At 47.8% G+C, this 15426-nt stretch overlaps 1 protein-coding gene across 8 annotated transcripts in view; it reads right to left on the bottom strand.

The window, feature by feature from the left end:
• Nucleotides 1-1230, bottom strand: part of POR (cytochrome p450 oxidoreductase) — a 64594-nt gene extending 63364 nt beyond the window's left edge. For 2 of the 8 annotated variants that reach the window (XM_081133309.1, XM_081133306.1), the window contains exon 1: nt 755-806. The gene's annotated coding sequence lies outside the window, so the exon portion shown is untranslated. Of the gene's footprint in view, nt 1-291 lie in introns of all 8 variants that reach the window. The other 6 variants (XM_081133304.1, XM_081133305.1, XM_081133307.1 and 3 more) reach the window with 6 other exon arrangements.
• Between the last annotated feature and the right edge of the window lie 14196 nt (nt 1231-15426).

The raw sequence follows: 15426 nt of genomic DNA, 5'->3' as shown, positions 1-15426 counted from the left end.
AGTATTGGTCACCAGCTTACACAATGGTGATCAGCCTTAAATAAAAAGCAAGAAGTCGAGGTCAAGTTCTCGCCACCCAGAAGACCTTCACCTCTTACCCAATTGCTCCCAAGAGCTAAGCAAGGGTGTCAAGGCTGCCCAGAAGAGCCCGGCAAAGATCTGCGCAGAGGCCGCCAAGCACTTGCTTGCGACAGACACTACGTCCCGTGGATGCCGGGGCCTCGACCACACGCAGTGATTCCCATAAGAAGCCAGGCTGCCCGGCTCCCCTGAGTCCTCGACTGAGCCCACCTGATGCTGCTGGATTGGATTCGGGTCCCATTCGCACTGACAGGGCACCTCCTACGTAAGTTACCCCCCAAAACTGGCCGCCTCTAGGCCCGTCGTACCGACCAGGAAACTGAGGTTTGGAAAGGAAAAGTGGCTTAGCCCGAGGGTGGCGGCGCGGGCCTTGGAGCCGGAACCCTCGGACGCGGACACCCGAGGGGCCAGTCTGGCGTCCTCAGCTGTGGAAAGGATGATCCTCAAGCCGCCTCAAGAGGTCAGCTCGAGGGGAAGATCCACCCGCGGAAGAGCAGAGGAGGGAGCCGCGCTTTCCGTGTGAGCTTCGGGTGAGACAGTGAGCGAGGTCGCCCCAGCGTCACGGGCCCGGGCGGACGCGGCGACCACAAGGCACTGGCCCCCGGAGATCCGGCACCTCGACCCCGGGCACCCGTACCTTATCAAGCCGGTGCCCAGGACGCCCCTCACTCACCTCAAGCAACCCCGCAGCACTCCCGAAACTGATCAGCACGCAGGCCCGCACCACTGAGATGCTACCACCGCCTGGGCCGAATACGGGGGTGGGGGCGTGGCCGTGGGTGGCACCGCCCCGCCCAAGAAGGGAGAGCGAGCGCTCCTTAGCCGGGTTTCCCCCCTGCGAATCCCTGCCCTTGGTACAGGCCGGCCCGGCCACGCCCCCTCCGCGTCGGGGCAGGTCACGGGGGAACGGGAGCTGGCACGTGGTTCCGTGGCGGGCGGGACTCCTGGGCGGTCTGTTTCTCTCCGCTGCGATTTGCCGTCCCCGGGCCGCTGCCCACCCTCTCAGGGGTTACCGCGGGGCCGTGGCTGTGTCTGGCCTGCTATAGGTCGCGCTTGGCCCGTGTTCGCCGCCTTTTCTCCCCCACCGCCCTCAGTTTTCCTGACCTGAGGCTGCGTGCACAGCTGGTCCGGGCCCCTCCCTCCTGACCTGGGATTGGAATGCGGGCTTGCTTGGGTCGGGGGCGGGAAGTGACCAGGCAGGTGCGAGGACTGGAGGGACCAGAGGAGGGCGCTCGGGTTGGAAAAGTCTTGGACCTGGGTAAGGCTCACCACTCTACCTTCTACTGCGTTCCTAAGTTATAGGTGTCGTGCTACCCTGTGAAGCCATAGGGCTCCTTGGGTCCCCTCAGGGCTCCTTAAATTATAGGTGTCGATGTAAGAATGTGCAAACCTAATTTATTTGGGCCTAACTGAGGGCATCCTGGAAGCAAGATCTCATCAGACTGAAAAAAGAAATGACAGCCCTAGTCGGGCTCGCTCAGTGGTTAGAGAGTAGGCCCGCGGACTGAAGGGTCTGGGTTCCCTTCCAGCTAAGGGCGCATCCCTCGGTGGCAGGCTCCATCCCAGCCCCCTCGACCTCTGCAGGAGGCAACCAATAGATGTGTCTCTTTCATATAGATGTCTCTCTGTCTCTCTCTTTCTCTTCCACTCTCTCTGAAAAGCACTGGAAAAAATATCCTAGATGAGTATTAAAAAAAAAAGAAGAAATGACAGGTTGCGACTTCTTTTAAGTATTTAGAATTAAGGAGAGAATAAGGAAGATTAATGAAGGTGGGAGAAAGCAAGGTGGCCATCTGATTACAGCAGCAATTTTCAACCTTTTTCATCTCATGGCACACATAAACTAATTACTAAAATTCTGTGCCACACCAAAAAATATATATTTTTGCTGATCTGACAAAAAAAAAATAATAATAATTGTAAGTTTGATTCATTTACACTGGAAGGCTACTGTTGTGTTGGCTGTCATTTTTTTATTTGACAATCCAAGGGAAAAGAGGTCAGTGCCCCTGACTAAATAGGTATTGCATGTTTTAAAAAATCTGGCAGCACATCAGTTGAAAATCCCTGGATTATGGGATAGTGAACAAGATTCTGTGCTCTCTTAGAGGGTGGTCATTGCTTTAGAAGGGGGGGGGGGTTGAAAGAGGGCATATCAGTGGTGTGTTAATCTAGATGCACAGAAACAATGGACAGGATTTGCTTAAAGCAAAGATAGGCCTTTTACCAAAGAAGTTTATGTGCCTGGGGCTTGACTACCCGCCATGATCTGTCCAGTTAGAAATTTATGATCAGATCATCTTGTGAAGTTACTTTCCATGGAACCTCTTTTTCACCCACATAGGGTTCTGAGGATTAGGAGAAATAACTCCTGTTCCTGAAGGATTTAGCTCAGTGCAATAGTAAGTTCTCTAGAAATATGTCATTGCTGTTATTATTACAGTCTGTGCTGCAAATTTCTTTTAGAACGGTGGGCAACTCATTCAGAGCTGGTTCTCGTTTTTTGAAAACGGGACCAACTGACAACCAAATACTTTGAAAATAGTAATGTTCTGTATAGAGGGAATTATTACTGTGGCCCCAATTTCAGGCTTCCTATAGCTAGGAACCAGTCCCTCCAACAGATTTGATGAATGCAATAGCCTGCAGTGTGGAACAGGCTCTGTCCAACTAAGACTAGATATGTAACTCCTACACTAGATCCTCAAGATAGTAGTGAGGAAATTAAATTCATCACTCAGATCTCTTGATACTCCCACCTTTTCAACACCTTGTTGACCATCTCCCCTGAGTGTTCCAGAGAGGTTTCTGACTTTGACTAGATTCTTGCACCCTGCTCTGTGAAGCCAGAGCTCTTAACACTGAGTTCTTTCTCTCTCATAATAGCATCCCTGAGGCAGGAAATAATCACCTTCTTTTGTTTTTTTCCCTTTGAACCAGTAACTGAATCCTATGGATTTTATTTCCAGGGCCTCCCCACCTCCTCACCTTTTCTGCTGCCCCAGCCAGAGTTCAGGCCTACCTGGGTTGACCTTTCAACTGGATGATCTCAGCAGTTTGTGACTGCATGCCACTTCCAGTTTCTTCTACACCCACTGTTAGGAAAACTTCCTCATACCCGTACTATTGTGCTCACTGCCCTACCTTCCTGTCCTTTACCCTTCTTCCTCAAAACACACTCTCACTAGCCAGCTGGTGTATAGTTGGATACACACCTTACATCTTACACTAATATAAATTCTTGGTGGATAAAAGATTTAAATGATTTAAAAGAGAGAGCAAGAAGAAAAATGAAAAAGTCCTACAAGAAACCATGGGAGAATTTGTGTTAATCTACAAAAGGCCTTTCTGAGTTAATGACACAAACTCCAGAAATCATAAATGAGAAGACTGACTGAGAAATCTGCCTACATAAAAATCAAAACTTGATGTGTGACAAAGTCCTACAGGCAAAGTCAAAAGAAATGATCTATTAGGAGGAAATATTTGCAATTATTAATAGTCAAAGGACTAGTTTCCCTAATAAAGAGCCCTTACTAATTAATAAGAAAAAGGCCTGATTATCGCCCTGGCTGGGGTGGCTTGGTTGGCTGAGCATGGTCCCATGCACCAAGGGGGTCTCTGGTTGCATGCCCAGGGTGTGGGCTCAATCCCCAGTAGGGGACTTGCAGGAGGCAGCCCATCCATGATTCTTTCTCATCGATGTTTCTCTCCCTCTCTCTAAAATCAACAAAAACATTTTTTAGAAAAGAAAAGAAAAGAAAAAGACTGCTTATCATAAATGGGCAAAAGATATGAATCATCAGTTAACAGAAAAAAATCCAAGTGTTTCTTAGCCATATGAAAAGTTTTTCCACCCCACACATGAAAGAAATGCAAATTAAAACTTGGCCGAGATACCATTTTTCACCTCTGATAATGACAGAATCCAAAAATTTGATGACACACTGTTGGTGGAGCTGTGTGGAAATTGGCACTGTCATTTATTGTTGCTATATTCATACATGAATATCATCCAGCTATAAAAAAGACAAAGGAAGAAGCTCATTGCTGATCCAAACAATCTCAGAGATAAATTGATAAAAGAAAAATGCAAAGTAGTGAACAATAGGTGAGGAAAGGGTAGGAAGACTGTACCTACGGTGTATAGCTATTTGGTTGTATGTGCATGACCTCTCTGGAAAGAAAAAAAAAAAGGTAACATAGTTGTCTCCAGAAGAGAATTGGGAGGGGAAGGGGAGCATCACTGTTTGCCCTTTGTATCTTTCATTTTGTGCCTTATGAAATGTTTTATTTATTCTGAGTCGAATACATAAATACTTTTTTTAATACCCAAATAACCTTTCAGTGGCCAAACAACCAACTCTTTTACTAGCTTCCAAAGCCTAAATAGTGACTATACACTTTATTTTTAAAAATCGAAATCATCTATGTGTTGGGTTACAGGCAGCAGTCTCCTGCCGGCTTCCCTTTGTTTCTTCTCATCTTCACTGCCCAGGAAGAATCACTAATTGCCTTACTTAGCCCTTCTTCTGTCCTTATTTCCATGCTGGTAAATAAGTGTTTTTGTAGCTGGCTGTTGTCCTACATTTTAGGTCTTATCTCTTGAGTCCTGCTAATGATGGGTTCAGTCATTGGGTTGTCATATGTCACACAGCCCGCCTCCCCCCACCCCCATATATACATAATTACTTATATACCTACTTTATTTCACTTCCTCTGTTAGTCATCTTTATAACTGAAGTAAGCCTGGGACCTTCATTTCTTGGTGCATCCACTGCTGGCAGTATCATGCTATGCTGCACAATGAAGCCATCAGCATCCTTGCCCTTCCCTTTGTGCCCCCACCTCTGCCTCCCAACTTCAGCCGTCCAAACCTGGACATTTTCATTATTGAGCTTGATAATGTTTACCTTCTATATATGTGTTCCTTGCTTTGTCTGTCACTAGGGCCCAAAAGTCAATTCAACAAGCATTGGCATTGTTCTAACGTCGTCCAAGTCAACCACCCCTGTGATTGCAAGTCTCTTCCTGTGCAGCTGTCCTCTTCCTAGAGGTTCATTTTTTTTCTGGCGTGATTTAAAAGAAACAGATCCTCAGCCTCTCCTTGGATCTGGTATATCAAGCTTTCTCTAGAGACTTCCTCCAGGGTTCTCAGGCTGCCCCCTGCCACCATCTAGATTAGCTACTGTCAAGGATCGAGGCTGAATTCCTATCGGGGTTTCAGTTCTCACATCAGGTTTACAATCAAAGTTTGTGGAATGAATGGGTCTCCTTAGTCTGGAACACAAAAGCATTCATAATCTGGACCCAACCTGTTTTTCCAGCTTGACCTTAATAACTTTCCTCCACAAACTACACTCCAGGAAAACTGGATGAATTCTCATACATGCTATGCATTTTGATTTTTCAGAGCCATCAGGAATGTTGTTCTTTTCCATGTTTATATGTCTATATGTTACCAATTCTTCTACCCCAGAAAGCTGGCCTAATCCCTCCAAAAGTGATGACCCCCTTGCTACTGTCCAGCCGTCTAAGACCCAGAGTATTTTCTACTTTAAATCATGTCTCCAAAGTATTGGTCTTCTGTCCCTCCAGGGCAGGTCTGTTTTAAAGGCCTACTCTCTCTGTTTCTCTACCCCCAAGTCCTGCCAAATGGGGTGGCAGGGATCTAGGGGACTGGACTATGGTCATTGCAGAACAAGGACTTTGTAGCCCATCCAAGGCCCTGCTTTGTTGGTTTTGAGGGGCTGTCTCCACTGAAATGGAAGAAGGTTTGTCCAGGTGTAGGTGCAGGTGCCACTACATTAAGGACTCATTGGGAAAGTGTGATCTTCTAAGAGAGAGATGGGGGGACCACCAGGATAGTGGGCCTTTCTCTTATGCAGACAGTCCAGTCCCCCCCACACACACACCCTGCCCCCCAACCATAAGTTTTCCTGAATGTGAACAACCAGAAAACTCAGGGCACCTACAACAGACAAAAAGTTCAGGGACTGGGAGGCCAGAAGCTGACCCCTAAAACAAAGCTTTCCCTGAGAGAAGCTTTTAAACTTATGTCCCATGAAGCTAAGGGAGGCATTACCCTGTATCAATACCTTTTGATTGCCATGACCCCTGGAAACCTTTCCCTGTTCTATAGAACCAAATGTTTCCTGAGCCCTTACAATGGCTGCCACTTACTATAGGATGGAGGGGAGGGGTTAACAACCATTTACTGAACACCAACTAGATCCAAAGCACTGTGTTAAACATCCTACAACACACATTACTACAAATCTCTCAAAAATATATACTATTATCCCGATTTGACACATGAGTAAACAGAGGCTTAGAGAGGTGAAGGAATTTGTCCCAAGGTCCCCAAGACCCCACAGCTATTAAGTGCTTAAATTGTGACAGGGCCTGGTGCCCATCAGTGTGCTTGTCAAGCATGTCCAAACCCTTCCCACTTCACTCCAGCCCTGGGCGCTGACCTTCCCCAGTGATGGGTCTGGCTCCCCTGGGGCACCCGCTCAGCCCCTGGGGTCTCTGTTCGGCTCTCAATTTGGAGTGGTACCATTCCTCACACTAGTGCAGGCTCCCCACACTCGCACCCAGGGCAGCCCCTTCCGCTGAGGGCTCCTGTTCCAGTCAGCCTGACTCTTCCCCACTCCCTCTGACTCTGACTTCCTTTTTTTCTGGGCACACAGAGTTTTAAAGAATTTCTAAGGTCATGCTATACAACCCTCTACTTTAAGGAGGAACTCACTCCAAGCAGTGAGTTCCTAAAAGGGGCTGACCTGTCCTTTAGTAAAAAGAAAAAGAAGATTCCAGATCAGCTCAGAGAACTTGGGTTAACGTCCCCACAGAGGGATGTAGTTGATAAACTGATGTATGCCTCCTCACTTCTCAAAAACAACAAATGTCACACCAGCTCTCTGGCATGGTGTCAGAAAGGCCACTCCAAGCCCTTTGAATTAATCATTGCCTTGGCCCTGCCCCCCAAGGCTGTGATGACCCTGTTGCCTACCTTGTCAGGGATGGGACAGTCACCAAAGCACAGAAGCACAGAACCTCCATCTGGATTCTGCTTCGACTGCTAACCACATTCATGGTCTTACTCAAGTCTCTTTATTTCCCTCCCTGGATAAGATAACAGTTTTCTTATCAGCAAAGTAAGGAGAAATCCTTTCCCTGCCCTTCCATAAGTTTCAGGGCTCATGATAATGACCAAAGGAAGAGTATGTAACAGAAGGGTGGAAGGCAGGTCAGTACCCAAGTGAGCATTATTGTCAGGGAGGAATGGAGGAAGGAGCATGAAGACATACCTCCCTGACCTCTAAGTCCCTGGCCGAGCCTCACACCTGACCTCGTGTCTAGGAGGACCCTGAACTTCCTGAAGCTCTTTGATGAGCACTTGGTCTTGCCACCATTCTACAAATGAGGAAACCAAGGCAGAGAAATGGAGCAGCCCCATCTAGTTGGTACACTCCAAAGTCTATCCTTTCTCCACAGATGGGATGCTTCTCTACCCAAATCTCTTTTACAAAAGGCCTCAGACATCTTAGTTCCCTTCTAATGTTAGGGACAGCTGGCTCAGCCTGCCCAAAGCCTCCTAGCTCAGGCTTTCTGTCTGGTCATGAGCCGGGTCCTTATAAAACAGAGCAGAGCCCTGGCCAGTGTGGCTCAGTTGGTTGGAGCGTCATCCAGTACACTGAAGGGTGGCAGGTTTGATTCCCGGTCAGGGCGCATACCTGGGTTGCAGGTTCAATCCCTGGTCTGGGTGTGTACGGGAGGCAACTGATTAATGTTTCTCTCTCTATCTTTCCCTCTCTCCCTTTCTCTCCCCTTTCTTCTCTCTAAAATCAATGGAAAATATATCCTCAGGTAAGGATTTTAAAAAAAAAGAAGAAGCAGAGGCCCTGGCAGCTAGGCTTTTAAGTCATGTGTGTGGCCCTGCTGGCTATAGCGTGAGCTGGCCAACTGGGTGCTGATGTGGATATGCTCTCTGTAGGTGGTGATGTGGGGACTAGACAAATTGCTCCCAGGGAACAGCTGAGAAAAAGAGAGGGCAGAGGCAGCTGGGGTTCTAGACAAGAAGTCACTGCAATGAGGGCTTCCAGAGGAGACCATGAGAGTATAGGAGATAGCAAAGGTCCTGGATAACTCAAAGGGCAATTGCTGAGCTACCTCCATCAGAATCCGCATGGGGCCTGTTAAAGCTGTCAATTCCTAGGGCATCCCTACCCCCAGCCACTGGGTCGGAATCTCTGGAGGCAAGGCAGAAATTGAAATTTTAAATAAACTTCATTCTTATCCACACCGGAATATAAGAATCACTGTTTTATTGGGTTAACTTGGCCAGAACTGAGGGGTGGAGGGGTTTCTGCAGCACAGCTCAGATGGATCCAAAGAGGAAAGCAGATAAAGAGGAGGGGGCGATTGCTGTGAAGGGTAAAGCTCAGATTGGAGGTGCTAAAAAAATTTCCCCAAACCAGCCTCCTTGCTATCCCTACATCTCAAGGTCCCTCTAACCACAGCCAAAGTTCAACAGTTTCAAAGAGGCAGTCCCCAAATGAAAGAACAAACAACCTTTAGCAACAGCAGATCGGGTTTCAAGGCCCAGACAGCTGTGTGGCCTTGTGCCGTCAGGCAGTTCTGTGGCCTTGTACCGTCCTGTGGGCCCTCGTAACAAGGTCCCCAGGATTAAAAAGGTTAATGTATATAAAGTGGCCAAGTATACAGAGTTTCTCAGGAACCAGGATTCCTTCCACTTTCCCATTCCCTACATCCCCCTACCCCCTTCTCTTTGTTCCTTTCTGTGTTATGCAACCAAAGTTTAAATCCTTCCTGGGTTTGTGGGCAGGAGCTAGGCCAAGTTACAGAGCAAATGGGAGGGTGTCCTGGTAAGGGAGACTTTGAGAGCCACACCCTCCCTCCCTCTTCCGCCTCCACATTCTTATCCAGGTGTTGCTAGGCTGGGACCTTTGCCTCTCACCCAAAAGCAAAGAGCTCTTCTGTTCCCCAAATTGCCTCCTTGCTGCTGGCTGTTGCCATGGCAACCAGAGCCCACTGACAACCATTGTGAAAGGACCTCTGAAGAGGAACCTGGTTGGTATACCATTAATGTTTAGTTCAAACAGCACATACTGAGAGCATCTGCTATGTGCCTGTGCTGAGCAGTCACTTAGCAGAAATGGAAGTAGATAGAGCTGGTCCCTGGCCCTGAGGGGCTGGCAGCCTCCTGGCCAACTCGTGTTCAAGCATCTCATGTTCTTAAAGTGGGGTCCCCAAACCAGGAGTATCAGCATCACCTGGGAATTTGTTAGAATGCCCAAATTTCAGGCCCCTTCTCAAGTCTACTGAATCAGAAACTCTATGGGTGTGGGGGTCCTGAAACCTGTGTCTTAACAAAAGCCCTCTAGGGGGTGCTGATGCAGGCCGAAGTTTGAGAACCACAGATGTAACTAAAAACCTCACGCAATCCCAAAAGATGGGTACTATGGTTCCCATATTATAGATGAGGAAACTGAGGATGTGGCCTGCTCTAGTGTGGAGACCAGCTGACAGTTTACTAAGGGTTTAGACTCTTGGGTCCCTCCGTGTCAAATTTTACCTCTGTGGCGCCCGTGTTGATGAGGTAATGAGCAGACAGTCTTCCTGGGTCCTGCTTGGACACCTCGGCCCATGGAGCTATCTTGCACTGTATCCGGCAGGGGCCAAGCTGGAACTGACATGAGGCTTTCCCAGCTCATCCTACACGTCTGAGCAGAGGGCCACATGCAGGACAAAATGAGAGCCTCACAATGGAGCAGAGAAGAGCTGGGAGTTGAGTGATAACCACCAGCCCCAAATAAGGTGACACTGAGCTGACATAATGCCCCCCACCCAAGACCATCCAGGCTTCCAAGCCCCTTCCTGCCCAAACCCCAATCCTGTGACCCTCTCTCCTATAGGCTAGGTTGGTCTCTTTCCAAGCTTCTGCTCCCACAGACTCTTAGGGTCCCATCTTACATAGCATCTGCCTGAACACCCCCTTCCTCACATTTGGAATCACCTCTTTGGCAACTAATAGCTTCCAGTCTCTTCTTGTACATATCCCGTGACTGGGTGCTCACTGTTTTTTGGGGGCAGCCTATCCATCTATGAAATCTCTGACTGGCTTAAGTTTCCCTTTGAATGAGCTGACATACATCCCGTGTAATTTCTACCTTTTACAATACGAGCTAGTCTGACGCTGCTTAACAGAGATTACAGGCTTATTTTTTAAAGTGTGATATGAAGTAAAAGTATCTACGCCAACCGTATCCGATGACTCTACCACCCACTTTTACAGATAAACAAAGCAGGTAGAACATACCAACCCACTACCTCAAGGACAGGACACTGTGGGGGAAGAAGGATAGGAGGAAGCAGAGGGGAAAGCAGCTGCCTTTGAGCCTCCCTCTTGCCCCTTACTCCCTAAGAGACCCTGGCAGGACTGGAGTAGGCTTCGCAGTGGCTAATGCATTTTGGGGCCTCTTTGTTTATTTGTTTGTTTGGTTTTCTGTGGAGCCTCTTCAGAAAAAAAAGAATGTAAGATTACAAATACAATTATCCAGAAGTTGTTTCATTTTGTTAAATAAAGTAACAGATGAATGGTTTGTAATGACAAAAGTTAAAACTCACTCCATAGTATTTTCAGTTATAATTTTCTTACATATTATGGTTTTCAGCAAATGGGGGATCCTGGAGCTTAAGTGACTTGAGCTTCGTGGAAATCTGCTTCAGAGCCCAGGCAAGTCATCCACTCCTCTGGGTCTCAGTTTCTCATCTGTAAAATGGGATGAACCGGCCCAATTTCTGAAGTTGGTTTAAGGATTAAACAAGCTAAATGAAGGGGAAAGTATCTGCTGAGATATTATTGTATTTTCTGATATTTAAAGATGAATGCTTGATGTCTGGGTATGAGGGAAACAGGTGGAATGTTCCTAAAACAAGGGAAAGAGGGCCTGAAGGGCACCCCAGCTTAGCATTCTGCATGTGGGAGACCTCAGCAAAAGCTCAGCGAGACAACTGGCGAGATGGGCAGACTAGCTCTCTGTGGAACAACCCCTTGTCACCAATCATTATTTTTGGTTTTCAGGACTATTTTTCACAAGATTTTTCCAAAATAGCCATTAATGCATTTCTGGAGGAGGAGTTTTGCCCACATTTGGGCTCAGAGAGACTTTTCACCCAGAAGCAGCTCTCTGGGGCCTACAAGAAACCCATTGCTTCTGGGGGGTGTCATGTCCCACAAGGAAGAAAACCTGATCAGGCCTCTTATGCAGATCCGTGAGAATGATAACAGGATTATCTCAATCATTTTGGCAACATTGCCTCTTCCAAGAGAAAAATAGATGATGCTGTGGTTCAGAAAATTCAGACAACCCTGGCCTCATTCCCCAGAACATGTTTTTCAAGAGGGATTAATGTTTCACATGAGAAGGAAGGAGCCCTATAAATTTCCTTCTTACCTGGGCTGCCCAGCTTGCAGGTGGCTGTCCACACTTGGTTTGAAGAAGGTGTCTAGGTCAGCCTCCTCCCCTTTTTAAAGTCTTCAGAGGACAACCTAACTCCTGACCTAAGCCAGGTGCATCGAAGTCTCCAGTTCCAGATGGCTGCTGGTACCCACCCCAGAGAACCTAGGAGCCTCCCAGGCTGCAAGTGGCACCTCCATCCATCTCTGTGGTCCTGCTTGCAAAGAGACTCAGTCTCCCCCCAGCCCTTCCCAGGTCTTCCAGAGCAGTGGCTTCCAAACTTGATTAAGCAGAGGAATCCCCAGGCACCGTGCAAGGAAGCCCCATTCAGGAAGTCAGGGGCCAGGGATCTATGCACATTTTCACAAGCATTTTTATCCTGCAGGGAGTCCAGAAAGCACAGAGCTAGAGATATTAGGGTGGTTCTTCAGGAACTTAGCCCCGTGCCCCGCAGCTGGGCCCCCACTGCCCACCCAGGCCCACTGGAATCTCACAGCAGGCACTGCCCTTGACAGGCCAGCCCTGTGCTTCCCTAGCTGTGTGGCCTTGATCACTCCACTCCACTTCTCTCAGCCAAGAATGCCTGCCTGGCCTGCCTCCAGGGAAGAGAAAAGATGACCATGAAGATCTGTGTCCCATAGGACCCCGGAAAATTACCGAGTCACCAGTCCTTGGCTTGAGGACTCAGGGCTGAAAATCAGAAATGACTGCAGGATGGGATGATGTTGAGAGTAGGTGAGGTGGGAGATGGAAGAGTGAGGGGCACTAACGCAAACTTCAAGCAGAGATGCTCAGCACAGAGGAAGCTTTAAGATCATCACATGCAACCTCCTCATTTTACAGACGAGAAAACTCAGAGAGGTTGAAAAACTTGCCCAAAGTCACACAGCAAACCATCCAAAGGCATGGCTGGGACTAGAGTCCTCGGTTCAGCATCCCTATCCAGGACTTTTCCTACCACACCACCAGGCCTGGGCCTCACACCAGTTCCTTCCCCTCCCTGTCCGCCCAGACTAGGATGGGACAAAAGGCACAGCAGAGCCCTGCCAGCTGCTCCGCCTCCTCACTGAGGCCGGGCTTCGACCATCCCGCCCCCAGCTGTCCTTAGGTCTCAGGTCCAGTTGACCTGATCAGTACAGACAGCATGATCTCTGCCCTCCTGTCCCAAACCATGCTTCCCTCATATAGACTGCCACCTCCTAGAGTTCAGCCTCTGGCCCCTACCTCTCCATCCTGCCCTATCCCCGTGCTGAGGAGGCACCCACCTGGGAAGCTAGGAATGTGGGTGCCCCTGGCAGAGCTGACCAGGTACTGTGCGGGCAGGTACTGTGCGAGGCCTGTCTTACCTTCCCACAGCTTGAGCCCCATGGCGGTCTCATATGGGTCAGAGAGGCGTGATGTAGGGGATTAGGGGTGTAGCTCACTGTATCTCTATCTGAGAAATGTCCCCACCCTGAGTGCTCCTGCCAGGCCCTGAAGGCAGAAGGCTAAGGCTGGAGCTGGTTCCAGACCAGTCCCTGCCTTGGTCAAGGCCTTCACTCCTCACAAAACAGCACAGAAGCCCCATCCATCCACACCCAGGCTTCCCATGGGGCTAAAGCCAGGGCCCAGGGGAGTGAGGCCCATTTGGGATACATGACCTCTCCAGCTCCCTGCAGTCTTCTTTTGGGGAGCTTAGATCCCTGCATCAGGGCCTCCCCAAATGATATGACAGCTCCCACCTAATGCTGGGACCTTGAACAAGTTATGATACCTCTGAGCTTCAGTTTCTTCATCTATAAGTTAGAAATAATTGTAATACTTCATAGGATTGACACAGGATCTATCATGTAGGCACTCAATCGCTATTGAATGAATGAATGAATGAATGAATGAATGAATGAATGAATGAATGAATGAACAGAAAGGTGACTAGGATGGTAAGGGATCTGGAAACCAGACCAAATATACCTTAGCAACCTTATTTCCTAAACATCTCACCTTGCCTGATCCAGACATGCCTAAGGGCTCTCTTCCTACCTTTGTCCATGAATGTTTCACCACTTTGCTCTCACTGTCAGGGTGTGACTCCCTCCTAATCCTGCTGGTTGACTCCCAACGGACCCTGTGCCCAGATGATCTCCTCAATGGCAACTGGCTTAAGAGTAATACATGTTTCTGGCCAATAAAACTGGATGAGAGATCTGCTGGGAGGCTGCAGGGAAGGCATACCTGGTTCCCAAGAGAAAGACACTAGAGAAAACGGCCCCTTTCTGCCTCTGGATATTGTCATGTTGCACTGTGACACCTGGAACTTGTGCAGCATCTTGTAGCCATGAGGGGAACTGGCCTGAGGATGAGGCCAATGATGAGGACTGTAGAGCAAAGGATTCCTGGCATTTGTGGTTGCCTAGGAGTTTTACAGATAGACAAAAAGAGTGTATTCCAGGCAGAGTTATCAGGGTCAATGAAAACATTTGCTCAGAGAACATCTGGTGAGGTTCAATTAGGCCCACTGGGGAGTGGTGAGCAGCATGTGCATTTTGGCTCAGAAGGCCTAGGTATTCAGGAGAGAAGTGGCGAGGATCTCACCTAGGTGGTGGCGGTGGGGAGGAATGGGAGAACTGGCGAGAGAGGCATTGTAGAGGCCAATCCTGGGCCTGAGGCTGAGGGAGAGAATGAGAGTGAAGGAGGAGGGGAAGGTAAAGGCCAGGTCCCTGGTATGCAAGGGAGGGCTGGTGGCAGTGACTCCAGAGACTTAGTAAAAGGGTTGCTAGGTAAAATACAGGATGCCCAGTTAAACTGAATTTCAGGTAAATAATGAATAATTTTTCAGTATAAGCATGTGTCATGCAATATTTGTGAGATATATATCTACTAAAAATTATTTGTTGTTTATCTAAAATTCACATTTAACTGGACATCCTGTATTTTTGTTTGCTAAATCTACTTAGGACAGTTTTCCACAAGGTTCCTTCACCTGCATTCATGGGCTCTGCAGTGGGCATGGATGGTGGGGCCTCATCCATGACGGGAGAGGCTATTCCTGGGACCAAAGTAATAATAATTATCTTCTCTCATCATAGGAAGGACAGATAGGAGAATAAGATCTTGGAGGTCTAGGTCCTCGTATCAGTCATCTATTGCTGCATAACAAATTACCCCCATACCTGGCAGCTTAAAATAACAAATATTTATTATCTCACAGTTTTTGTGGGCCTGTCACCAGACTGGGACCGGGCTGGAGTTGACCTGCCTCTGGCTGGCCTGTAGTGTGTGCGTTCTTGATTTCATGCAGGAAAGATTTTATAGTACGAGTCCCGGTGACTATTCATCAGCATTCCCGGTCTGTTCTTTAATATGCTGATGAATTAAAATGAGTTGGTAGGGGAGTTCGAGATCATTCTCTGGTCGGTTTCACTACTTTATTTTTATCTTGGGTCTGTCTGCTCTATTTGGGTTTCTTGTTATTTGTTCCCCTGACTTTACCCGTCCTTGGGCTTGGCCAGTACAAATGGCACTAACTGGGACTCTGTTTCTTATTTCCCTGACTAGGGTGATTTAAGCTATTTATTCTCTCATTAGGGAGGAGAGTTATAAACTATTTGCTCTCAAGTGCCCTTGGTTAGGGAAGATAAGTTCTTACGATTCACTAGCTCAGTGATTTTCAATCTCTTTCATCTCATGACATACAAAAACTAATTACTAAAATTCTGTGGCACACCAAAAATTATATTTTTTTCTGATCTGACAGAAAAATAAGTATAATGTTGATTCACTCACACTGGACGGCTATTATTGTGTTGTATGCTGTCATTTTTTTATTTACCAATCTAAGGGAAAGGAGGTCAGTGCCCCTTACTAAATAGTCAGGTAATGCATG

The sequence above is a fragment of the Miniopterus schreibersii genome (genome assembly GCF_964146895.1).
Source record: "Miniopterus schreibersii genome assembly, chromosome: 3".
Lineage (NCBI taxonomy): Eukaryota > Metazoa > Chordata > Mammalia > Chiroptera > Miniopteridae > Miniopterus > Miniopterus schreibersii.
The sequence above is the reverse complement of the archived record's forward strand: the minus strand, read 5'-3'. Positions and strand labels throughout refer to the sequence as shown.